The 27,160-nt window shown below is 35.8% G+C and overlaps 1 long non-coding RNA gene across 1 annotated transcript; it reads left to right on the forward strand.

The window, feature by feature from the left end:
* Positions 1-13,120: 13,120 nt before the first annotated feature.
* On the forward strand, positions 13,121-15,318 carry LOC107493555 (uncharacterized). Its single transcript, XR_001592989.3, has 3 exons — positions 13,121-13,178; positions 13,257-13,388; positions 15,172-15,318. It is a non-coding gene; the product is annotated as an uncharacterized LOC107493555 (long non-coding RNA).
* Positions 15,319-27,160: the final 11,842 nt, after the last annotated feature.

The following is a 27,160-nucleotide window of genomic DNA, read 5'->3' on the forward strand; positions in this document are numbered from 1 at the left end:
CGATCTTAGACATTGGGGACTAGCCTCATGGCCATGCCTGGACCTTTATCACATGTATTTTCAACGGTGGAGTTTCTACACACCATATATTAAGGGTGTGGAGCTCTGCTATTCCTCGAGTATTAATGCAATTACTACTGGTTTCTATTCAATTCATGCTTATTCTTATTCCAAGATATTCATTCGCACTTCAACCTGATGAATGTGATGATCCGTGACACTCATCACTATTCTCACTGATGAACGCGTGCCTGACAAACACTTTTGTTCTACCTGCGAAAGCTAGAGTGTGTATCTCTTAGATTCCGGTCCACGACGCATGGTTGCCTCTCCTAACAACAAAGCCTTCCATTCCGTGAGATCAGAGTCTTCGTGGTATAAGCTAGAACCCATTGGCAGCATTCTTGAGATTCGTAAAGTCTAAACCTTGTCTGTGGTATTCCGAGTAGGATCTGGGATGAGATGACTGTGACGAGCTTCAAACTTGCGATTGTAGGGCATGCTGATAGACGCAAAAGGATAGTAAATCCTATTCCTACATGATCGAGAACCAACAGCTGATTAGCCATGCGGGAAACCGTAGAGGACCTTTTTCACTGAGAGGATGGGAAGTAGCCATTGACAACAGTGACGCCCTACATACAGCTTGCCATAGAAAGGAGTATGAAGGATTGGATGAAGGCAGTAGGAAAGCAGAGATTCAAGATGGATAAAGCATCTCCATACACTTATTTGAAATTCCCACCAATGATTTACATAAGTATCTCTATCTTTATTTTCTGTTTATTTATCTTTTAATTATTAAAACTCCATAACCATTTGAATCCGCTTGACTGAGATTTACAAGGTGACCATAGCTTGCTTCAAGCCGACAATCTCCGTGGGATCGACCCTTACTCATGTAAGGTTTATTACTTGGACGACCCAATGCACTTGCTGGTTAGTTATGTGAAGTTGTAAAAAAGAGTTGAGATTACAATTGTGCGTACAAGTTGTTGGCGCTATTGTGTATCACAATTTCGTGTACCAGTTTAATATCAGCAACTCTAGTTAGCACTTAAAGGGGCATTTCACATCTGGAAGTTGATAATAATTGAGTTGCATTCTATCTGCATAAAACCCCAAGATCCAAATTTAATTACCTGCTAATAAGGACATATATGATTACCTGTCTTCATTTCTTTTTCTCATGTTTTAGTGCTTGCTTGGGACAAGCAAGATTTATATTTGGTGTTGTGATGACACGTCATCTGATGCTAGTTACACCAGCATTTTTCACTTGTTTCATTAGGTTTTATGCACTTTCTTGAGCAATAAGTAAGCATTTGGATTGAAGTTTCATAAATTTCCTAAGACAATTAAACATGTTTGTTTAGGTGCTTTCTCATAAGGTTTTATGCCAATTTTGCTTGATATTATGAATGATGCAAACACCCTGTGATTATATCCAATTTGATGCAATTGTTCAATTGATTATAGGTAGGAAGGAGGCAACAAAGAAGCAAGAATGACTAAGGAAGGAAGAAGAGGAAGCAACGTTGGTGGCCAAGTTGGTCCAACAAAGTTGCCTCAAACGTGGAGAAAGGGCGGAGCTTTGAAACCAAAGTTGGAGGGAATGTTGGCAAGCTAACGTTACCCCCAACATTGTTGATGTAATGTGCTTTCTGGAAAATAAAAAATGCAGTGACGCTTACGCATGCTATGCACACACTCGTGGATTCGAATTTTTAACAATCCACCCGCACGCGTAGATTTCGCGTACGCGTGGATAGACGAACGTTGGCACTCCAATGTTGAGTCAAAAGCTGAGGCCAACGTGCGCGATCTGAGTTCCAAAATCTTAATTTTGAAAAAGTATATCGACTCGCACGCACATGCAACGCGTACGCATAAGTTGATATTTGATAATCCACGAGCACGCGTAGGGTACGCACACGCGTGGGTAGAGCAACGTTTGAGGGAATGTTGCCACTCAAACGCTGGGTCCAACGTCTTCGAAAAAGCTTTTAAAAATTGGAATTGGGGTATTTACATCCATACGCACGCACAGGTTGCGTGCACGCGTGGATGTTTATTCTGACCCCAAAAGCGCAAAAGCGCAGGACACGCAAACGCGTAGAGTGGTATATTGCACCATCCACACGTATGCGTAATTCACACGTACGCGTGGATAGGCGAACATTGGCACTCCAACGTTGAGTCAAACATTGATGACAGCAACCAGAACCCACCTTTTCAAAGGGACGTTTGATTCAACGTTTGCCAAAAAATGTTGACTCCAACTTTAATACCAGAAAGGCACAATTGGCACTCTCTTCTCCTCAATTGCATTAGGCACCAATCCAATCAACCCCCAATAAACATCAAGATGCCCAATCCAAGAACCTGAAGGCTCAATTGAAAGTGTATAAATAGAGAAGAATTTGATTTAGTTCAGGGGTGAGCTAGTCAGTAGGGAATTTTCAGCATAGTTAGTTAGCAGATCTGAATTGTATTTTCTTTAGACATTTTTCTTTTGCTTTTCTCTACAATTTTTCTTTTCTAGTTTCCTAGAGTAATGATGAACTAAACCCCAACTTCATTAGGGGGATGAGCTCTATTGTAATTCTAATGAATCAATAAAATTCCCTTCTTCTCAATTCTTTTTGGTAGCTATTGGGTATCTTCTATTTTGATTGTGAATTATTCACTCCAGAAGAGGGATTAATTCAGTGAATGTGGGTGTGAGCCTCAGAAGGGGAATCACCTTCATTAGGACTGAAGTTCTATCCATCACCACTCTCTGATCAACACCATTCGGGAGGAATTGAGATCCTGAGAAGTAGTGTGGCTTATAGATGAGAGATATGTACTTAACCTCCTCTCATGATAACTAGGTCAAGGAATTGGCAAGGTTGATTGTGATTAGATAGATTGGGTTACAAAGGAATTGGGACCCAATCAACTTCAATCTGCCATAGATCTATCAAAATGATTAAGAAAGAAGTTGAGACTGAATTGATTCATGAAAGATTATGATATCTCCATTCCCTGATGAATCATTTCTGCTAATTTTATTCACTTTAGATCTCTCTGATTAAAATTTCCAGTTAATTTGTCTTGCTGTTTACTTCCCTGCACCCATTTCCCTTTATGATTCATGACAACTTAAGCTTCCCTGCACTTTAAATTATGCAATTCTACTTTCTTGCAATCTAAGATTCAGTCATTTACATGTCTTGCGATTTAAGTTTCTGATCTTTTAGTTTCTTGCACTTTAAGTTTCAGTAATTTATGTTTCTTGCCATTTAAGTTTCAGTTAATTTGTATTCTGCAGTTTAGATTCCTAGTAATTTACATTCTGTCCATCCAATTTCACTCAATTCATCAATATTCGCTTAACTAGACTAATCACTTCACTAAAATTGCTTGATCCAATCAATCCTCGGGGGATCGACCTCACTCTTGTGAGTCTTACTCCTTGATGCGACCCGGTATACTTGCCGGTGAGTTTGTGCGGAATTCGATTTTTTCAACATCAAGTTTTTAACATCGGTGTCGGAGATTGATTTAGATTGACAAGGATTAAGTTGGTGATAATCTAGATTAAGCATTTTTCTTTGTTTTTGGTAAGCCTATTAACTGTTTGTGATTTTGTTTCTGCTAACTCTAACTTCACTCTAGTAACGGAGTTCTCTATTTTGGTGTTTGGTTTGCTTGTGTTGTATGCCAGGAGGAAGAAGAGGTGTATCTACCTCCTTTGATTCTGAACCAGAAAGAACATTTTTGAGGTTAAGAAGAGAAGCCATAGGAAAGGGGGTGATTGGAGAAGAGGAATCAGAAGAGGAAAATCAAGAGATGGAAGGTAACCTCCCTAATATACCAGAGGATGTGGCCAACAACAATGGCCAGCCTCAGAGGAGAGTTCTAGCCTCTTACACTTCTCTAACCCAAGAAACTGTAAGGGCAGTATCCTCACTCCAAATGTTCATGCAAATAACTTTGAGTTGAAACCTCAGCTCATCACTTTAGTGCAAAATAACTGTTCTTTTGGAGGGGGTCCTCTTGAAGATTCAAATCAACACCAATCTGTCTTCCTGAGGATATATGAGACAGTTAAGACAAATAGTGTGCACCTAGATATCTACAAATTGTTGCTATTTCCATACTCTCTGAGAGACAAGGCAACTCAATGGCTGGAGACATTTTCCAAGGAAAGCATCAACAACTGGGATGATCTAGTGAGTAAATTCTTGGCTAAGTTCTACCCTCCTCAAAGGATCATTAGATTGAAGACAGAAATGCAAAACTTCACCCAAATGGATGGAGAATCACTTTATGAAGCCTAGGAGAGGTACAAAGCCTTGATTAGAAAATGTCCACCTGAAATGTTTAGGGAATGGGATAGATTGATGAATTTCTATGAAGGCTTAACTCTAAAAGCTCAAGAAGCCTTGGATTACTCTGCTGGAGGTTCACTACAGCTCATGAAGACAGTTGAAGAGGCCCAAAATCTCATAGATACTGTGACCAATAATCAGTACTTCTATGCTCATCAAAGACAACGACAACCAGCTCCAAAGAAAGGTGTACTAGAGCTTGAAGGTGTGGACACTATTTTGGCACAAAACAAGGTGATGCACCAACAAATTCAATAACAAATGGAGATGATGGCAAAGAGGATAGATGGCCTTCAACTAGCAGCAGTGAGTACAACCAATCAACCACCAGTGGTGTGGGGACAACAAGAAGAGGGCTATGAAGAGCAGCAGCCCGAACAAGTTCAATATAACCAATGTGCTGAACAGAATGAGTTCCATGGAGACACTTATAATTCATCATGGAGGAACCACCCTAATTTGAAGTGGGAAAAAAACCAAAACTGATGGCAAAGAAATTTAAACCAAAACAACTCCCACAATACAAACCACTAGAACCATCAAACCACTAACCAAAATCCATATAGAAGACCACAAAATAACCAACCTCCATCCACTTACTATCCACCCAATAACTCCTCAGCTAACCATAATAATTTTCATTCACCATCTACATCTCACACTCAACCACAACCACCCTAGGAGTCCTAAAAAATCTCCAACTTGGAGATATTAATGGAGAAGATGCTAAAGAAACAAGAGATGACCAATAAGAATCATGAGGCTTCAATGAGGAATTTAGAGAGACAAATTGGACAATTGTCTGAAAAAAAAGCTGAGAGACCCACCAACATTTTCTCAAGTGATACCATTCCAAATTCCAAAGAAGAATGCAAGGCAATTCAACTTAAAAGTGGAAGAACATTGGAGAATTACAAGGTTGACAACAAGAAGCAAGTAAAGGAGGACAAGCATGACCAAGAGGCAGCTGAAGAGAAGGATCAAGAGAGTTCAAAGAAGGAAGAGGATGAGCCACAGGCTTCAAAGAAGGGAAAATAAGTCATGACAGAAACCCCACAAGAATAGATGAAGGAGGTTAAATCCTACATTCCTCCTCTGTCATATCTTCAAAGGTTGCAAAGAAAGCTCAAGGACCAGCAGTTTCCCAATTTCCTAGAGGTTTTCAAGAAGCTGGAGATCAACATCCCCCTTGCTGAAGCGTTGGAGCAAATGCCTTTGTATGTAAAATTTCTAAAGGAACTCATCAACCAGAAGAGAAGCTGGAATAAAAAGGAGAATGTAGTCCTGACACAATAGTACAGTGCTGTATTCCAAAGAGGTCTCCTACTAAAACTCAAAGACCCAGGGAGTTTCATCATATCATGCACCATAGGCAACATGACATTGGAAAAGGCTCTCTGTGATTTAGGTGCCAGCATCAACTTGATGCCTCTCTCATTAATGAAAAAACTTGCAATAGAAGAAGTTAAACCCATTGGAATGTCACTCCAAATGGCAGATAGATCACTCAAGATACCTAATGGAGTTGTAGAAAACTTGTTAGTGAAGGTAGGAGATTTTTTTCCCTGCTGATTTTGTCATTTTGGACATGGAAGAAGAGGGACACAACTCAATCATATTGGGGCGACCTTTCTTAGCCACAGCAAGAGCTATCATTGATGTAGAGAAAGGAGAAATGATCCTTAGGGTGCATGATGAACAAATGATCATTAATGTCTTTAAAGCCATGCAATACCCCCCTGAGAAAGAAAAGCATATGAGAGTGGAAATGATAGAAGACTTGATGGAAGTATTTTAAGCCCAAGGTCAGGAGGAACAGAAAGAAGAAAGGGAAGCAGATCAAGATGTCACAGAAGAAAGACTAGTTGAAACTTCTTTTGAAGGCAAGAAAGAGGAAGTGCCAAAGCAGGAATTGAAGCCCCTCCCTCATCATCTCAAGTATGCATTTCTTGGAAGAGAAGAGACCCTGTCAGTAATCATCAATTCATCCTTAAATATGGAAGATGAATCAAAGCTAATTGAAGTGTAGAAAGCTCACAATACAGCATTAGGATGGACAATTTGATGATATTAAGGGCATAAGCCCTGCCATTTGCATGCACAAAATCTTGCTGGAAACAAATTCAAGACCAGTGGTGCAACCTCAGAGGAGACTAAACCCAACCATGAAGGAGGTAGTCCAAAAGGAAGTAATGAAATTGTGGAATGCTGAGATTATCTATCCAATTTCTAACAGTCTGTGGGTAAGCCCAGTTCAAGTGATGCCAAAGAAAGGTGGTATGACTGTCATCACCAATTAAAAAAATGAACTCAATCCCACAAGAACTGTAACAAGGTAAAGGATGTGTATTGATTACAGAATACTGAATGAGGCTACAAGAAAAGATCACTTCCCTCTCCCTTTCATTGATCAAATGTTGGAAAGATTTGCTGGTCATGCTTACTACTGCTTCTTGGATGGATACTCTGGATATAATGAAATAGTGGTGGATCCCAGGGACAAAGAAAAGACTTCCTTCACCTGTCCATTTGGAGTTTTCGCATACTGAAGGATGCCCTTTGGGCTATGTAATGCTTCAGCAACCTTTCAAAGGTGTATGTTCTCCATATTCTCTAACATGGTAGAAAAATTTTTAGAGGTCTTTGTGGATGATTTTTCTGTCTTCGGTAACTCTTTTGATACTTGTCTGTAACATCTAACCCTTGTCTTGAAAAGATGCCAATAAACAAATTTAGTTCTGAGTTGGGAAAAATGCCATTTCATGGTACCAGATGGAATTGTTCTTGGGCATAAGGTTTCAAGTAAGGGTATAGAAGTTGATAGAGCCAAGATAGAGATTATAGAAAAGTTGCTTGTGCAAGTTAATGTGAAAGCAGTAAGAAGCTTTCTTGGGCATGCTGGGTTTTATAGAAAATTCATCAAGGATTTTTCAAAAATAGCTAAACCACTTAGCAACTTGCTAGTGGTTAAAAATCCTTTTATCTTTGATGAAAATTGCAAGCATGCCTTTGAAACCTTGAAAAACAAACTCATTACAGCACCAATCATCACACCCCCAGATTGGGGACTTCCTTTTGAACTCATGTGTGATGCAAGTGATGTTGCAATTGGTGCTGTATTGGGACAAAAGAAAGACAAGCTGCATCATGTTATATACCATGCAAGCAAAGTGTTGAATGAGGCGCAGAAGAATTATACCACCACAGAAAAAGAGCTTTTGACTATTGTATATGCATTTGATAAATTTAGACAATACTGGATTGGTTCAAAAGTTGTGGTATATACTGATCATGCTGCTCTCAAGTATCTCATGTTTAAACAGGATGCCAAGCCAAGACTTATTAAGTGGGTGCTGTTGCTGCAAGAATTTGACATTGAAGTGAGAGATAAGAAAGGGAGTGAAAATCAAGTTGAAGATCACTTGTCGAGACTACCACAGGAGATTAATCAGGATGCACATTAACCAGTGAATGAGAAGTTCCCTATTGAACTTCGTCTGCAAATACACCAAGCACCTTGGTTTGCTGACATTGCAAACTACAAGGTGGAAAGGAAAATCCCTCAAGAGTTCACCAAGCAACAAGTGAAGAAGCTACTCATTGAAGCCAGGAAATTTTTATGGGATGAACCATTCTTGTTCAAAAGGTGTCCAGATGTAATGATTCGAAGGTGTATCCCTAAAAATGAGATGAGAGACATACTATGGCATTGTCATAGTTCAACTTATGGTGGACACTTTGGGCCAGAAAGCACAGCTGCTAAAGTGCTTCAAAGTGGATTTTATTGGCCAACAATATTCAAAGATGCCAGAGAATTTGTGCACAAATGCAATGAATGTCAAAGAGCTGGAGGACTAACTAGGAGGAATGAAATGCCTCAAAACTTCATTTTGGAAATAGAGCTGTTTGATCTTTGGGGCATAGATTTCATGGGGCCTTTTTTCCCATCCTATTCCTTCAAATACATTCTGGTAGTAGTGGAATATGTCAACAAGTGGGTAGAGGCCATCGCAACAACTACCTGTGATGCACCAATTGTTCTTCAGTTCCTTAAAAGACACATCTTCACCAGATATGGGGTGCCTAAAGGCCTTATTAGTGATGGTGGCAGCCTTTTTTGTAACAAACAAATGGAAAAACTGCTCCACAAATATGGAGTAATTCACAAATTGGCCACACCATACCACTTTCAAACTACTGGACAGGCTAAATTGGCTAATAGGGAGCTAAAAAGAATCTTGGAGAAGACAGTTGGGGTCACAAGGAAAGACTGGGCAAGAAAGTTGGATGATGCCCTATGGGCATATAGAACTGCATTCAAAACCCCAATTGGGAAGTCACCCTTTCAGCTAATCTATGGCAAATCCTGTCACCTTCCTGTGGAGCTCAAACATAAAGCTTTCTGGGCCACTAAGCTCCTCAACTTTGATTCTCAAGCAGTAGGAGAGAAAAGGCTATTACAACTCAACGAGTTGGATGAGTTCAGATTGGAAGCTTATGAGAATGCTAAGATATACAACAAGTGCTCCTGTACAACTCCAGGCTCAAGGTTTTTCCCGACAAACTCAAGTCCAAATGGACTGGCCCTTACTTGGTGACAAACGTTTTCCCACATGGAAGACTTGAACTCATGAATGAAGCTACAAAAGACACATTCACAGCACATGGTCACAGAGCAAAGCATTACTTGAGAGGCCCTTGGAACAAAGAGGAAAGCATCCATGAACTAAGCTAAACAAGAAGGACGTCAAGCTAATGACGGTAAAGAAGCACTTGTTGGGAGGCAACCCAACTAGAGGTAGTTTTCTTTCCTAGATGCTTCAATAAAAATTCAAGAATTCCCCTGGATTGTAACGAATTAAGTTTGGTGTTGCATACCAAAAGGACTATAAAAAGGGTGAATGAGTGATTTTAAGTTTGGTGTTCCACCTAGATTTGATGGAAAGACACTATAACCCTTTGAAGAACATCATGAGTCATGAATTCCAAAGCAATCAGGGAAATCTCTTGACAGTTGTTTAATTTTTTTTACTGGTTTGATTAATGAAAGCACAAGGTTTCATGCACATGATTAAACTTACTATGAACAGTAATAAGGGACTAAGTTTGGTGTTCTCACACCAAAGTAAGTTCAAGAAACTACAACAATTCATGCATGCTAACCATTTTCTTAAGTGCTTGGAGAACAAGCAACTTCCAATGATTATGCAGGAAAGGCATTCGGCCTCTTGAAAGAATCATACATCATCACCAAAAAAAATATAAAAGTTATAGATGATGATGACAAAAAGAAAAGTTGGAAGACACTCCCAAGAGGTTGTATTGTCACTTAATTCCTTTTGCTTTGAAATGTTCTAAATTGGAAGTCTCTATATATCTTGCTGATTAGTCTAATTAGTGCAAATTCTGATGTCTGCTAAGTGTTCAAGTATAGGTCTTGCCTCATTTTCATCTGCTTGAATATTATGCCTTGTCCTTTTGCCTTTTGGTTGAATAAGAGAAGTGTTTAAAACAAGAAGTAAAAGTCCAATGTGGTAGGAACTAGAATAGAGATCAGTGGTGGTATGTGCTTGACTAGATTAGCAAGTTCAAGAATAAAGCTGCATGATAGAATATCTCTTTTTAGTATAAACTTAAGAGCTGTTGTGAACCTTTAATAAATAATTATCCTTGGAAAAGAAAAAAATAAGCAAGAAGGAAAGAAAGAAAAGTCTAGAAGTGGCAACAAACAAATGAAAGAAACAAAGAATAAAAGCTAGACACCAATAGCTTGGACCTTACGACATATGTCTTTGGTGTCTGTGTACTGGGATCTACTTCGATGATTAGGTTCTAAGGAGTGTTTCAACACTTGGTAACTTGGGTTAACTAACCCGGGATTATCAACCAAAAGTCCATTATCAAGAGCAACCTAGTTACAAGACATTTAGTAACCCAAAGAGGTGTTGGGCATCAATGTTCTTAAGAAGAATTGTGAGCCAAGTGTTGATTGAAAAATTGAGCCGCAAGGCTGCTGCAACACTTGACATTGAGCTACAATTGAAAAAAAAAAGTTTCTAAAGCAAAGGAAAGAAAGAAAATTTTAACAATGATCAATAAGGAATAAAGGTTTCATATCAGCAACTCTAGTTAGCACTTTAAGGGGCATTTCACATCTGGAAGTTGATAATAATTAAGCTGCATTCTGTCTGCATAAAATCCCATGATCCAAACTCAATTACCTGCTAATAAGGACATATATGCTTACCTGTCTTCATTTCTTTTTCTCATGTTTTAGAGCTTGCTTGGGACAAGCAAGATTTAAGTTTGGTGTTATGATGACAAGTCATCTGATGCTAGTTACACAAGCATTTTTCACTTGTTTCATTAGGTTTTATGCACTTTCTTGAGCAATAGGTAAGCATTTGGATTGAAGTTTCATACATTTCCTAAGACAATTAAACATGTTTGTTTAGGTGCTTTCTCATAATGTTTTATGCCAATTTTACTTGATATTATGAATGATGCAAACACCTTGTGATTATAGCCAACTTGATGCAATTGTTCGATTGATTATAGGTGGGAAGGAGGCAAGAAAGAAGCAAGAATGGCCAAAGAAGGAAGAAGAGGAAGCAACGTTAGTGGCCAAGTTGGTCTACCAACGTTGCCTCAAACGTGGGGAAAGGGCGGAGCTCTGAAGGAAATGTTGGAGGGAACGTTGGCAAGCCAACGTTACACCCAACGTTGTTGATGTAATGTGCTTTCTGGAAAATGAAAAAAATGCAGTGACGCATACGCATGCAATGCGCGCACGCGTGGATAGGCGAACGTTGGCACTCCAACGTTGAGTCAAACGCTGAGGCCAACGTGCGTGATCTGAGTTTCAAAATCTTAATTTTGAAAAAGTATATCGACCCGTACACACATGCAACATGTACGCGCAAGCTGATATTTTGATAATCCACGAGCATGTGTAGGGTTTAATCAACCCCAACAAAGATCAAGAGGCCCAATCCAAGAACCTGAAGGCTCAATTGAAAGTGTATAAATAGAGAAGAATTTGATTTAGTTTAGGGGTGAGCTAGTCAGTAGGGAATTTTCAGCATAGTTAATTAGCAGATCTAAATTGTATTTTCTTTGGACATTTTTCTTTTACTTTTCTTTGTAATTTTTCATTTCTGGTTTCCTATAGCAATGATGAACTAAACCCAAACTTCATTAGGGGGAGGAGCTCTATTGTAATTATAATAAATCAATGAATCTCTTCTTCTCAATTCAATTTGGTAGCTATTGGGTATCATCTGTTTTGACTGTGAATTATTCACTCTGGAAGGGGGATTAATTCAGTGAATGTGGGTGTGAGCCTCGGAAGGGGAATCACCTTCATTAGGACTGAAGTTCTATCCATCACCACTCTCTGGATCAATACCATTCGGGATTGAGATCCTGATAGTGTGGCTTATAGATGAGAGATATGTACTTAACCTCTTCTCATGACAACTAGATCAAGGAATTGGCAAGGTTGATTGTGATTAGAGAGATTGGATTACCAAAGAATTGGGACCCAATCAGCTTCAATCTGCCATAGATCTATCAAAATTATTGAGAAAAAAGTTGAGACTTAATTGATTCATGAAGGATTATGATATCTCCAATCCCTGATGAATCATTTCTTCTGATTTTATTCACTTTAGATCTCTCTGATTAAAATTTTCAGTTAATTTGTCTTGTTATTTACTTCCCTGCACTCATTTTTCTGCTCTTTTAGTTTCTTGCACTTTAAGTTTCAGCAATTTAAGTTTCTTGCCATTTAAGTGTTAGTTAATTTACATTCTGCAGTTTAGATTCCTAGTAATTTACATTCTGTCCATCCAATTTCACTCAATTCATCAATATTCGCTTAACTAGACTAATCACTTCACTAAAATTGCTTGATTCAGTCAATCTTCGTGGGATCGACCTCACTCTTGTGAGTCTTACTACTTGATGCGACCCGGTATACTTGCCGGTGAGTTTGTACAGAATTAGATTTTTCCGTCATCAGCTTCGTCATCCATACCCTGAAAAGGAATAACCTGTAGGGGAGTGAGAACGTCGTCCTCACTTGTTCTCACTATAGGATTACAAAAATTGCTATAACAAGATACGTAAAATAAAATTATTTTTAGAGTACAGTGATCATTGCTCGTCTTATGAGTCTTTCCAAAAACCTTAGGTTCACATTCAAAATCCAGAAAATCCATTTTGAAGACTTGGTAAATTTCTCAAATATTTTAAAGCAAGACCCTTTTTGTAAGAACCGCAACGAATCAACCGGTTAATTAAGTGAATTAATTGCCCAAATTAGATTCCGAAAGGTTAGAGAGAGAATTTGAGGATTTAAAGGTGATTTTTGGACTCAGTGGGTCTTTCTGAGTCAGAAAATGTGCTTTCTACGAAAAATCGTGAAAAATTGCGAACCGGCAATTGAACCGGTTGAATCGGTTCAAGTCTGCCTGGTACCGCACGAGAAAAGTGAAAACCATCAAAAACCTTATAAAAACATTAGAAATGGAAAACCGAGCTTTAATTTTAAAGATTTGGCCCGAAGTTAGGCCAAACGGGCTAAAAACGCTAACGGGTTGGACCGGACCCAAGTTGGGCCCAAGCCCAACATATAAATACACTCAAGGTAATCACGAAATCCTTCCAGTTCTGCTCTTCAAAATTTCGGGTTTTATTAGAGTTTTGGGTTAAATGGGTTTTTGTGATTTTGGATGTTTAGGTTTGCTCTAATCCTTGCTTAGCTTTGGATTTGTGTTATCAAATCTGTTGGGAAAGGTAAAAGCTCTTAAACCCTTGTGAGATTATACTTATGTTGAACCCTAGGTTGATTTGTGGTGATTTATATGTATATAGTTTGATTATTGTGGCTTTGGGAGCTTTTGGAACTTATTTGTGCTTGTTGGAGTGGATTTGAAAGCTTGGATTGTGGTTGGAAGCTTGTTGGTGCTCATTTTGAGTTTGGGTGCATAAAGGGAATCGGCCAAGGTATGGTTTCGGTTTCCTCTATGTAGTATATAATATTCACGGACACATAGGCTAGTGACCAATAGGATAGGTTGAACTAAAATGATGGTTGGTGTGCTAAATGTTGATAAATTGATGAATGTTGAGTTGATTGTGATGAATTATAATGATATGATGATGTTGAATGATTGTATGGATTGGGAGTTGGTTCTTATGATGATTGTAGTGTTATGATTTAAGAAATGGTGGGTTTGATGGTGATTTTGATCATATGTGTTATATAGTTAATGTTGGAATTGAGAATAATGAAATGAGGAGGAAAATGTGGTGAGGTTGATGTATTATGCTATAACAGGTACATTTTGATGAAAAATGGAGCTTTGGATGGTTTGGTATGATTTGGTATGGGTATGGTGAGATAGGGTGGTAATTGTGAAGTTGGAAATTGATTTTTTGGTGAACTTTGTTCGATCATAACTTTTGCCTCGATTTTCAAAATTGATTGAAAATTGTTTAGAATTAAAGATCTTTGAAAACTCTTTGAATCAGTATAAAGATTGTGAAAATTGGAATTTTGTAAAGGAAGTTACGATCATTCAAAGTTGGTGTTAAAAATCTGAAATTTTACAAAGTTGTAGAGTTTCATGATTTCTGAATTGTGCGGGTACACACGTCTTGTTTCTCAAAAAATTTATTTGTTTTCAACTATTTTGCCTTTTTAATAAGGTTGTAAGCTTCTATAACACCATTTTAAAACATTTGGGCCTAGTTTTGAGTATTAGAACATGGGATATAAATTAAGGGCTCTAGTACATGATTTTAAGGTAAATTAGAAAACGGAGGCCTAGGTTTCTGGCGTGCTGAGAATGGTTTGACGTTAGGTGAAGGATGATTGGTATATGAGATGAGAAATGATAGACTTTTGGTATTTGGAAACTGAGTTATAAAGGGACAGTGGTTGAGATGAGTCGGAGACTCGGATTTAAGTGATGGATATATGTATGCTGAAAATACTTTTGAAAACCACTGAAATAATATTTTTACATGATATTTTGAGACGCTATGCACCTGGCGGGGACGGTGGTTAATCCCGCCTGTTGAGGTAGCGGCGGCGGCGTAAGGACGGTGTTTAATCCCGCTTACGTTGAGATGTGAGGTCTGAGGCAAGAATATCCCGCTCGCATCCCTTCGGATCTATAGGGCGAGCAGGCGCCGGTACCTGGACAGTGATCCGGGCACTATATCTCGGGGGTTCCCATATAAGAAATCCGAAGGGCGACATCTCCATGGAGATGTGTCGGGTTGGCAGTTGAACCGACAATGTGATATCACAGCCAGTAGGGCAGGCATTCATCATATGCATTTCCTATTTGCTTGTATGCTTTGTCTACTTGTAATGGTTTGCCTAATTGAATAACATGCTTACTTGCTATCTAAATTATTTGCCATATATGCTACTACTTGTGCTTTACTTGCTTTGAACATTATCTGTGTTTTCTGCTGGAATTGAGGAGGTTCGGAAGGCGGTGGCGATGGAATCGCATGGAGGATCGGTTGGTGAAGGCTGTGGGACAGCGGTGTTTGGTTAGAATAGAAATTCCTTAAGATAGATAACCTGGTTTATTTAAGTCAAGTTGGTATATTATGCTTAAATGTTTTATAATGCTTTAAGTTGAATCTTGTGATAGATATGAAGCTTAGGATTGCCTTTGGCGTCCCGGGGTCTTATATCCTATATCACTGGGAACTGTTACCATACTGAGAACCTCCGGTTCTCATACCATATTGTTGTTGTATTTTTCAGATGCAGGTCGCAACGCATCTCGGTGAGTTGCTTTGGTTGGTGACAGGAGCGGAGAATCTTGGGTCATTTTGAGTTCTTTTTGGTTTATTTTGTTTATACATCTCTCCTTTTGTATTTTGTTTTGCCTAGAGGCATGTATTTGAGAGAACAAAAATTGTATAAGCTGTTTTCACTGTATGGTTTTGTATATCAGTATATGGCTAGCCGGCTTAAACTCCGCGAGTCGTGACTAGTTCCCTATGATATTATATACTTATCTTTTGTTATATCTTCTCTGTTTCTTATGCCTTAAGCTAGTAGCTCCGTTAGTACTTTTGTGCTTCGAAATTCTGTTTTTTGAGCTATATCTTTCATCGGGCTTCTAGATTATACTATTCTTTCTATATATATATATATATATATATTATGTTTGAGTTTAGAACTGTCGTAATCTCTGATTAACCTTGGCTTTACAACGCGAGGTAAGGCTTAGGCTAATTAGGGTGTTACACTTTTCCTTTCTTGTGAAATCTGAAAAGTTTTTCCTAGGCAGTATGAATGACCAACATGTCCCAAACATAGGTTCAATTAAGTCTATACTGTAAGAGTTTGATTTTTCATACTTTTCTAGATCACAACCATGAAAGCAGTTACCTACGCGGTATAAATGATCATTCCATTCCAAGCATAGGTTTATTAAGTCTATACTGAACCAGTCAGATACTTTATACAGAACTAGAACTCAACATACCAACCATGGCCTCAAGCCCATCCAATCCAACACAGCCCCCGACCCAAACAACTCAATCATCAACCAATTCATCATAAACCAACCAATCAAACACAATCACAAATAATGTAGTTCGAACACAATCAATAGCAATTACAACAAATATAGCAGTTAGCAGTTAGCATAAGTATTCACAAAGGAAAACCAATTATAATATGCATACCCAAACAATGTCACATAAATGCAAATGATGGATGTCTGTCCTATTGGCTGTGATATCACATTGTCGGTTCAATTGGCAACCCGACACATTCCCATGGAAATGTTGCCTTTCGGCACATATAAATGGGAACCCTCTGGGATAACGTGCTCGCCACACGGTCCAGGATGTCAGTGCCTGCACACTCTTGTGATCCGAAAGAATGTGAGCGGGATACTCTGCCTCTGACCTCACATCTGCACGTAGGCGGGATTTAACCACCGTCCTTACGCGGGCGCCGCAACCTCGACAAGTGGGATTTAACCACCGTTCTTGCCAGGCGCAAGTGACTTATCAACAATCTCATCAATTTCAAAACTAGATTACTTAAACCAAAACCAATTCATTTAAACCAAAAACCAATTTCAATTTCATTCTTAAATTTGTTTCCAAAGGCTCGAAAATTGTTTCAGTTTTACTAAGTCAAAGTTTTAGAAAATACTTCAACTTTTCTTAAAACGACGTAAAGTGAAATTAGTTAATCGAACTCTACTAAAACTCTTTCAAATTTGCTTACTTAATCAAATTCCAAAACTTGATTATTTTCATCTTTAAATCAACTTTAAAAGGCATGATTCTTTTCTAAAATAATTTACATTCAAAATCTAATAATTTTCTTAATAAAAGGTTTCAAACCTAATTCATTTATCAGTAATACAATTCAAGGCATAATTCAATTTTTTTAAAATATTGTTTCAAATAAAGTCTCAGATTTTATAGAAATTTTGGTAGCATCTTCCCTAAAACTTGGACTTTGCCACCCTTTCCGGGTCCTAGCCAAACTAATCATCAATCCCCTTTCAACGGGTTCAAGACCAAATCAGTTTCCAATAAACAAAACTCAGATTTTCAGCTATCAAAGTCATTTCAAATCAAACAATCTAAAAATCTCTAATGTATCAAAATTAAACATTATTTCACCCAAACACGCAACCATATTCATCCAAGATATAATCAGACAATTCATAAAACATGCATAATCACCAAAAATATATTTCGCACAACATATCTATTTATAACAATTTTCAATTTAAATAAATTAGTTTGTATAAAAAGCCCCTACCTCGACTCGTCGAAACCATAACCCAAAAATGCATCACAAAACCTTTTCTCTTAACTGAATTCAACAGCAATCCACAGCACTCAAGCAACTTAAAAGTGACATGCAACGCTCAGAACACAACCCTACGTTACTCGGACCTCAGAGTTTATAACCAAACATAACTAAATACTGATGCAGTGTTTTCTGAAACATGAATACTTATTGAACTAAGAAAATGAAACAGCAGCGTTCACTGAACTGGCTTGGCGGCAGCCCCGGCAATCACCTTGAGCGGCAACGGCGACCAAAACTATGGCGAAGACGACTATAACAAACATGCAGCGATGAAAAGCTTCTAGAAACCCAAAAGGAACAAAAGCCAACTTAAACCGGTAGGAGATCTCAGTGGAGACAGAGGCATTTCTCAGTGACAAAAGTTTGGCCATGGCGGTGCAGCTCACAGCAGTGGCGGCGGCAACAGCAAGGCACTGACGGTGGCGACAGAAACGGCGAGGAACAGTGGATCTGATGGCAACGCGAGCTCCCTCTCTTCTTCGCGAATGGCGATGGCGTCTGGCAGCAGGGAGGATGGATGGAGGCGGCGCAAGCAATAGGACGTGGTGGCAACCTCCTTCCCGCGGTGGCTCCCTCACGAGTTCTCTCTCTCTCTGCCCGATCTCTCTTTCTCATCGGCGTTGGGTGGCAACAGCAGGACAGGCTTCATGGCGAGGACGACGGCGGCGCCAAGGACCTCGCAAAGACGACGACGGACGCGCGCCAGTGGCGGCTTCTTCTCCTCTCCTTCCTCGGCTTTTTTTCTCTCTTCCCTCCTGGTGGTGACACGACGGCGCGGCGGCAGTGACGCCCACTGGCGTCGTTCTCCTTCTCCCCTTCCCCTCTTCTGCGGGTACCTCATCCCCCTCGAGCTCCCTTCCCCGATCCGCTTTCTATTTCTTTCCTTTTCTGTGTGCGTGTGTGTGTTTGATGTTAGAAGGGAGGGGGCTGCGGCTGTTGTTGGTGTTTTAGGGGATTAGGGTTCACTTTGATAAATTTAGAGTTAGGGTTTGTGTATGGAATCAAGGTTTTTGGGAATTAATTTGAAAACTAATTGAAATCTTGAAATTACTCTAAAAATATATTATTTGTTGCATCAAATTGCTATTTGATTTTCACTCATACTCTAATTGAAAATATATCACAATATAACTAATTTTCTTTATTAACAAAACCTAAGGTATTTATTTATAAAAAAAATGTTATCATAAAAAAATCTAATTATTTTACATCTACTAAATTTATAATGTAAATATAGAAATTAATTCAATAATTAGAAAATTAGATAAAATTATAATTTAAATATCCAAACATCATTATTTTTAAATTTATAAGACTTTAAATAGTAAATAGGAAAATAATCCTCAAATTATAGAATTTGAATAAAAACCTTAATTTATTTCAAATCCAATTAATCAAAACTACCTTTAATTACCTTCAATAAAATAATTTATAAAATTAAAACTGTAAATAAATATATGTATGACTTGAAATTAGTTCGTAATAACTTTTCAAAAGTCTTGAGTCTTACAGTTCACCTCTTCGGGTTGTGTGTAGAACCATTTCTTTGCAAATACCATAACCACTACTTTATCCGAACCATTCTGTCTAGCAGTTGAACAAACCACTTAAAAATGCTTTAAGTGCTTAATCGAATCCTTTCTCAGCAAACCGTAATGTTTAAGGAGCAAATTAATCAACTCGATGTTGAGCTCAAAATTTTCATGAAAGTATAGGTAGCACACTTGGAGTGATTAGAGAGTAATATCCGAAGCTCCCATCTCCTTGAGAGTGATTCTTTTAAGTGCGTCCATGTCTTCGTTACCTATATCACTCAAAGACGCATCAGAAATACCAACAGAAGAGTATAAAGTTTCTTTGTTGTATGTAGAATTGAAGTCACGATTAGAAGGCGATAGTGAATCGGATTGCTCGTCAAGAGCCACCAACTCACTATTTACAAAAGCTAACCGACGCCGAGCTTACCTAATATGTGTCAAAGTTCTTTCAATTTCTGGATCAAAAGGGGCTAAGCTTGGATCCGGTAGTGACCGCGAGATTCAACTTAGAAAATATACGGCTCATGAAATTATTAGAAGAAAAGAGAAACTGACTAAAGGAAAGCAATCAATAACTAGCAAACTACTAGAATTAAGAGTCTAACTAAGAAAAACAACTAAAAACTAATAAAGCAAAAACTAAAAAAATCAGCAAAAAGAAGTTATTCACACTATTCACATATTAACGAAAACCAATAATCAACACACATTATAAAGTCCCTGACAATAGCACCATAAACTTCACGAGTGCTAAAGACTAATTTAGAAAATTCACTAGTTTAAAGTTTAAGATTCGTTGTAGATCTAAACCGGAATTTAACACTCTTCAAAGTTTAGTAAAATTTGTCATAAAGTTTATTCAGGAGTTTAATCCCCAATCATTTTCCTTGAACTTGCAATAAGGTGTATAATTATTGGTTATAGAATTCAGGAAAGGGTTGAGCACAAATTACAGAAATGTAAATTGATTAGAAATTAAAGAGCAATTAATAACTAAATTACAAGGAAATAAAATCAAAGAGTAAGTAAAGGGCTAACTAATCAAGTATGGAATAAAAGAGTAATAATTAAAATGATAAATTAATAACTATACTAGAAAGCTACTAAATTAAACTGGAAATGAATAAGGTAACAAACTAGTCAAAGTGAAAAATTCAAGAGCTAAAAGGTCTTGGTTAGGGTTGAGAATCAAGGATCACTATCCTTGTCATTAACTACAAGCATGGTAATTATTAAGAGTTAATTTCACTTTGTCAACCTCTATACATTGAAGAAAGTCAAGTAGGCATAATTAACCTTAATTCACAAGTTCTAACTAACTTACTAATTAAATTTAGTAAAATGCTAGCGTTAGTAAAAACAAAATCAACTAATAACTCTAAATTACCAATCAAAATTGAACATTAATGACTCAAGGTCACCTAATTTCTCAACCTCAAGTAAAGAAAATGAAAATCTATTCCATAACTAATGTAAACATGTTGTCAAACACTTTGAACGTGTATAAAAAGAAAAACATCATAAATTGTAAGAATTAACAAAAACTATAACTAACTACTAAAGAAATTAATACTAACAACTCAAATTATCATAAATAAAGTATAAAATATCAAATTCATTCGTAGAACTCAAGAATTCACATAGTTTATAAAAGTAAAAAATAAAGCAAAGTAGACTTAACAAGAAATCTAAGAAAAGTAATGTAAAAAATAAGAAAATAAGAGTAAAACTACAATTAAACAAGATTAAAATTCAAAACTAGAGATGAAATTGAAGAAAATTTAAGAAAATTTAGGGAGAAGTTGGAGCTTCTCTCAATAGAAACTATGAACTAAAACCCTATGAAAATTGAAAAATGAGTGAATGTGTTCTCATGTAGCCCCTCCTCCAACTTTTGGCTTCAAATTATCATCTTCCACCATTGTTGGGGCCCCTTGAGAGGCCCAAAACATGAATACACATGCTTTATTAATCAAGGCACATGATCCGACCTCGCGCACACGAGAATCTCGCTCAGGCAAGGAATTGGCACTCGTGCGAGGATCTTGCTAGGTGAGAGCATGTCTCTCACGCATGAATTTCGCTCAGGGGAAAAAATCTCATTTAAGCAAGCTGTCAGATAATTTCTCTTTTGAATTGCTTCTTGAATTTGCTTCTTTTGCTCAATTCTCTTTGATTCTTTGTGGTTGTTGATGCACCTTAACCTTGACATACTTAAAAAAATTTCAACCCGGCATCAAATGATATAAAAAGATATTAAAAATTAATAATTAGAAGCACAAAAAGCATAATTTTCACATACGACTACATCAGAAGCAAGATTTAAAAAACTCAATTGAAATTAAGCTAAAATTATGTAAGTTAGTTGATAAACTCCATACTTTTTAACATAACTTAGAATGCTAAAATGGAGTTTATCACAGTGTATTAAACGAATTAATATTAAATTTTATACTGTAAAAAAGATACATTGATGTCTTCGTCTGACTTATGTTACATCTGCACATGTTTTTTTTGTTTATGATACGTGTCTTATTTCTTTTGTAATATATCAATTCGTTTACATCGTAAACAAGATAAGTAATAAGTAAAAGTATAAATTGACTCCAAATTACATATTTAAGTAAATAAAAAAAATTAAAATATTTATTTAAAAAAATCTCCCAGATTAGCAAAATTCTTGAAATATTTTGACATAAATTTAATAGATAATTATTTTTTAATGTGAGACAAATATAATTTTTCAATTGGGACACATATATATTTGTATATAGTGATAAATTCAAAAAATTTTAAAAGTGAGGGCGAAATAATATAGCAAAATAATAAAAAATATTAATATTAATATATTTAGATATTTAAATCTTGGAGTATATAAGTTAATCAAGTTTCTAATGAATAAATATAATTAACACACATCTAAAAGTATATTAATTTAAAAGTATTTTTTTAGTTTAATATTTTGTTAATATTGTATGAATATTACATTTATTATTAATATTATTGCCTAATCAAGCATCTAATATCCGTTATATGGCATTTTTGTTGATTATTTTATAAGAATTACTAATTTAAAATATTCACTATCTTTTTTGGTGTTTAAATTTTCGTTAACGTCATGTGAGATGAAAGACAGAAACTTTGTACAAAAAATAAAAATTCAAATCAAACAACCTAATTCTCTTTATATATATGTAGGTATAGATAAAATAATATTTTTTTTCTTAAGCAAATATTTAAATAATTTTTGGATATTTAATATATTTTGATTTTAGATAATTAAATAATTACATTATTGTTAGTTATTATTATTATTTGTTTTAAATTAATATAAGACAATAATTTTTATTATTGTATTAATATCTAATAACATAAATATTTTTACACATGATTTTTTTTAAGTGTGAGACAAATAAATTATTATAATAGAAACAATTATTTACACACACATATATATTATTAATTTTTTAAAAACTCAATGAGAATAATTATCGCCACACAAATATATATAGATCCGTTTCTATTTGTACATATATTTTTATTTATATATTTTTTTAAAATTTTAGTGGGGATATTTGATCCCACAAATTATAAAGTAGATTTGTCTCAGATTACAAAACGATTACAGTGTGAACCTTGTTAAGGCTACGTACTAGCCTATTCAGCTTTTCAAATGTAGCTTAAAAATAGTGTAGCTGAATGAGTGTTTTTCTTGTAGTATTTGTTTACCGAGACAGGACATTGAGACAGAGATACTGAGACATAAATTGTGTTTGACAAAAGAGATATAGACAGAAATATTGTGTCTAGAATTCTTAATAGTATATTCTGTGTCTATCCTAACAGAAAGAACACAGAAACACTAATAAAAAATATATTTTATTTTTTATTTTTTTATTATTTTATGTCTTTTGAATATTTTAAAAAAAATAAAAAATAATAAACATAATAAAAATTAATAAACATAATAAAAATCTAATTTTCGATTTTTATCCTTTTTTTATTTTACAAAATTTAATAAATAAAAATATTTAAAACAAAAATAAAAACAAAGATGCAAACTGAATACATTCTAAATTTTTAATATATTTGTTTATATTTATTAAAAAATTAAATTTCTTGCTAATAATAATCTTATGATGTAAACATAAATCAATAAGTTTGAAGATTATAGATAAGACTAGTCCTCTGCGGGTCCAGTAATAGTTTTCACCTGAAAGGCTGAAACCCAAGAAAACCGTCAAATCAAGTTAGGCTTAGCCCATAGAACGACACACATCTCGATTTCACACTTTGACTTTAGCCTCCTGCCCCCGACATTGTCAATAAAGATTTATCGAATTTTTTTAATTAGAACCACAAAAAAATGTCGCCTAACCATTGTTTGATGGGAGTTATGAACATTAATTGTTGGCTCGCTAATCTCAATACTATACAAGTGTGGGAATGGTGTGATTTTCATTGTTATGAAATTGAAATGATTTATCCAAATATATATCAAGCAGATGCAATTATGCAAGTGAAAATTAATAACATAAATTAGGTTGGGATATGATGGAATTCCACTTGGTGAAATCAAGCAAAAGTGACACATCCGCTGAAAATGGTGCAAGGATTGACAACATGACAAAGAAAGCCAAAATAGCGTTTCATTTTTAATATTTTATTTTCAAAAATTTGTACAAGAAATTAAAAGAATAAATTGTATTATTTTATTATTTTATTTTCAAAATTTTAAAAATAAAAGTATTAAAAATATAAATAATAAATTAAAATGCATACCATAAACAAGTTTCCTTTGTTTTAAAAATATAAAGGGCACACAGTAAATTGATTTATTTATGAGTTGGGGGAAGAATCGTGTTGGAGTACCGAAGTGCAAATTCAAATTCCAACACGGCGCCATGTGTTGCTGACTTGGACTTGGACCCACCAAATCAAAATCTTGTCCCTAGGTGGCTAGTACTGGCTACCATTAACATAGTCATCTATTTTATTCTATTTTTCGAAAATTCTAGAGATTAACTTTGTTTTTGTCAACCCTGATCAAAGTTGTATTTTTACATATACAGATAACGATGTGAATAAGTATATCTTACGTATACACAAATCATATAGGCGATTTATTTCTTCTAATATGTAATCAACAAATTTATTTTAACTAATATGTAGTTTATTTTTCTCTTAGAAAATTTACTTTGTATAACATGACGTACAGAATTGTATTATTTCTTGAATTAATTAGTTTTAAAACATATTATATACTTTTCTGTTTGTTACCCTTTAGCTTGAATGGCAATTGAAATTTTTTCAGTTGTTAACTAAGATTTGTGTATTTAAAAATTCTGCATGAGGTAGGATTTAAACAAAAGACTTGAGAGATAGAAAGCAAGGTAACTTAACTACCATTAGGTCATACTACATCTAATTATATATTATGTTTTCTTTTCATTCAATTGTAAAAAAATTATTAAAATAAATATTAAATTTGATTAAACATCTATAAAAATAAACAAAAATATTTTTATTAATTATAAATTATTTATTTTTTTAATTTATAGGTGTTTAATAAAATTTAATATTTTGTTTTAATGATCTTATATAATTAAAAAACATTATTTAAGAAAGAATGAATATAAAATAAAAATAAAAATTAAATAAGTATGGAAATAATATTTAATTAAATAGTTTAAATTAAATAAACATCTTAAAATATAATTATAGTTTAGTATAAATATTAAAATATCTTTCAAACTTAAAAAATATCATTAACTAAAACGATATGATCCTATCAAAATATACTAATAAAACTAAAATAAAACATAGAATTACAAGTCATCATCTAGATTTTTAATGATACAAAAAATTAAACAATTCTGGTTCCAATGAATCGGAATAGAAATTAAAACTCTATATTGGCTTACCTATGTCTCATAACCCTCTGGAAGTTTGATAATAAAAGAATGAGTATTGGCTACTCTTGCAGCTTATTCAATGTCAACTTGGTCAGCATTAGATCTTCCTGACAGTATGTTTTCTCTAATTGTTGTCGCAAACAAAGTTGGTTTTTGGCTCACTAGTCCTATTTGCTGTCTCAACCATTTTAGCTTCAAACTCTTAACATTATTCTTACCTAGCAAAACTTTTCCTACACATAATTTCTTCAATTACTTAGTGTCACATAACATATCATACCATATCATATGCCCTTTAATTAATATGCATAACTTTAGTTCCAGATTTTTTAACAAGCAAGTAAACTACATACTAAACAAAAATAGTTTTTAGCAAAGAAGAGCTTCTTGGCTTTTAGTAGAGAGCTTGACCAAAGTAATTGTGTGAATGGCTCCAATGACAGCTATCAAAGGAACTACAACGAGAGTGACCAGTGCTAATTACCACATAGCATTGAATCCCATAGCAAACCCAGAAACAAATGTGCCAAAGTAGTGAAAAAATTATCCATGTCTTACTAATAATGAATACAGAAAAACTCAATCTCTTAAACTCAATAATTACGTCAGTTGTCCAACTAAATAATTGCATGACAATAAACATGAAGTTAAGAACAATGAAAAATGAATAAAGATTAACAGTTTTTAACCCAATTTTAACAAAGCTTATCACAATGATTAACAACAACAAAAAGCACTGAAGGAACAGCGAATCAGTAACATAGGCAGTGCAAATTTAAAATTTAAAAGTTATCAATTTAAAATTTATCATCAAATACAATCAGTAAGCAAAGTCAATTAACCAAGTACTGACTGAGCATTCTGTTCTGATTATGTGATTGAGAAGTAACAAATTCAGCAAAAAATTCAAGTTACAGCAACAAATTTAACAAATCCTAGTAAAGTTCCGATATACACCAACATTTAGATCAGCAACAAGACAAATTTATTGATTAGCAATTTAGCAACATGTAAAAATACAGGGAGAAGGAAAACCTGAAAAAGAGAGAACATGAAAGCGATGGTTCGATGAAGCAAGAGTCAACACCACGAGTTGCTTTTGTCGCTACTGACAAGATAGACAAACCACAAGATGCCAGTGACTGAGACGAGACTCGAGTGAGGCTGGGAGGCAGAATCGAGCAGAGACAACTACAGACGATGAGCAACAACAAACACGCACAGCTCGAGCACTCACTAGCGGAGGGAGGTGCGAGCAGCCGGGCACAGAGGAGAGAGGCGAGATGCAAGTAGACGACAAGGAGGACCCGACAAGAGGCCTGAGAGCACAAAAATGAAAGTTTTTCAATGCGACAGATGGCGGCAGCAGTCTCTCACTCAGACAGACAGCGACAACAATGGGTGAAGGCTAGGGTTTGCTTTCTTTGGTGGATGCTAGGGCAGTTTGCTAAAGGAAGGAGTTGGGGAAGGGGGTATAACGCGTGAAATCCCTTTTTCCCTTTCAAGGAAGGAAATGAAGTCATTTTTTGTAAACCGGCCGGTTTCTGGCCGGTTCAGTGATTCACAAGCGGTTTTTGATTGGGCAGTTTTACACACTGGACCAGACTGTTTTCTTCGTCGATTTTTGGTTGAACCGGTTTGACAGGCTGGTCCGGTCTAATTTTTCGAAAAATTGGTAAATAGTCTTTTCGGCCCCTGACCTTTTACCTGAGGGACAACGCGCACCTTGATCTTCTTGAAATCTCATCTAGGTTTCCATCCATGAAAAGAAATGTACAAATTGACCCTTGTCACTAGATGCCAAAGGGTTGCCCATGTGATGTGTCTGTTGATATTTGATGTGTCATGCCACAGTGCCAAGTGGCAGAACAAAATTGTTAATGGGACTAAAAGCCCCTCCTTGGATCCCAAACATCGTCGCTTAGCCTAGCTGTATTTACATTAATCTCCTTCATCTCCTCACTCATTTACAGAAAAGTCCTAACATATCTTCTTCTACCATTGTTTCCCTCCAAAGGTTAGGGAACACATTACAACTGTTGGCCTGGTTACGAGTTGTTGAGGAACATTAAGAAGGTTTTGACGGTGGCGTCGTAGCACATGTGAAAGGTTAGTTCCCCTGTTTAGTTTTCTCTGCTTTGAGTTGATAATGAACTTCTTTGGTATGCATGTTGATAAACCACTATTTTATGGTTTATATTATGCTCAATTGAGTGGTTTTTATCAACTCTTTACTCACTTATTCATACAATTCGCATGTTTTACATTTTCCTTCCTAATTATGTGTTTTGATTGAAAACATGCTTCTTTAGCCTTAAGTTCCCTATATTTAATCCTCTCTTATTACCATTAGATGCCTTGATATGTGTGTTAAGTGTTTTCAGATATTATAAGGCAAGAATGGCTTGGAGGATGGGAAGGAAGCATGCAAAAGTGGAAGAAATACAAGAA

The sequence above is a fragment of the Arachis duranensis genome, chromosome 6 (assembly GCF_000817695.3).
Source record: "Arachis duranensis cultivar V14167 chromosome 6, aradu.V14167.gnm2.J7QH, whole genome shotgun sequence".
Lineage (NCBI taxonomy): Eukaryota > Viridiplantae > Streptophyta > Magnoliopsida > Fabales > Fabaceae > Arachis > Arachis duranensis.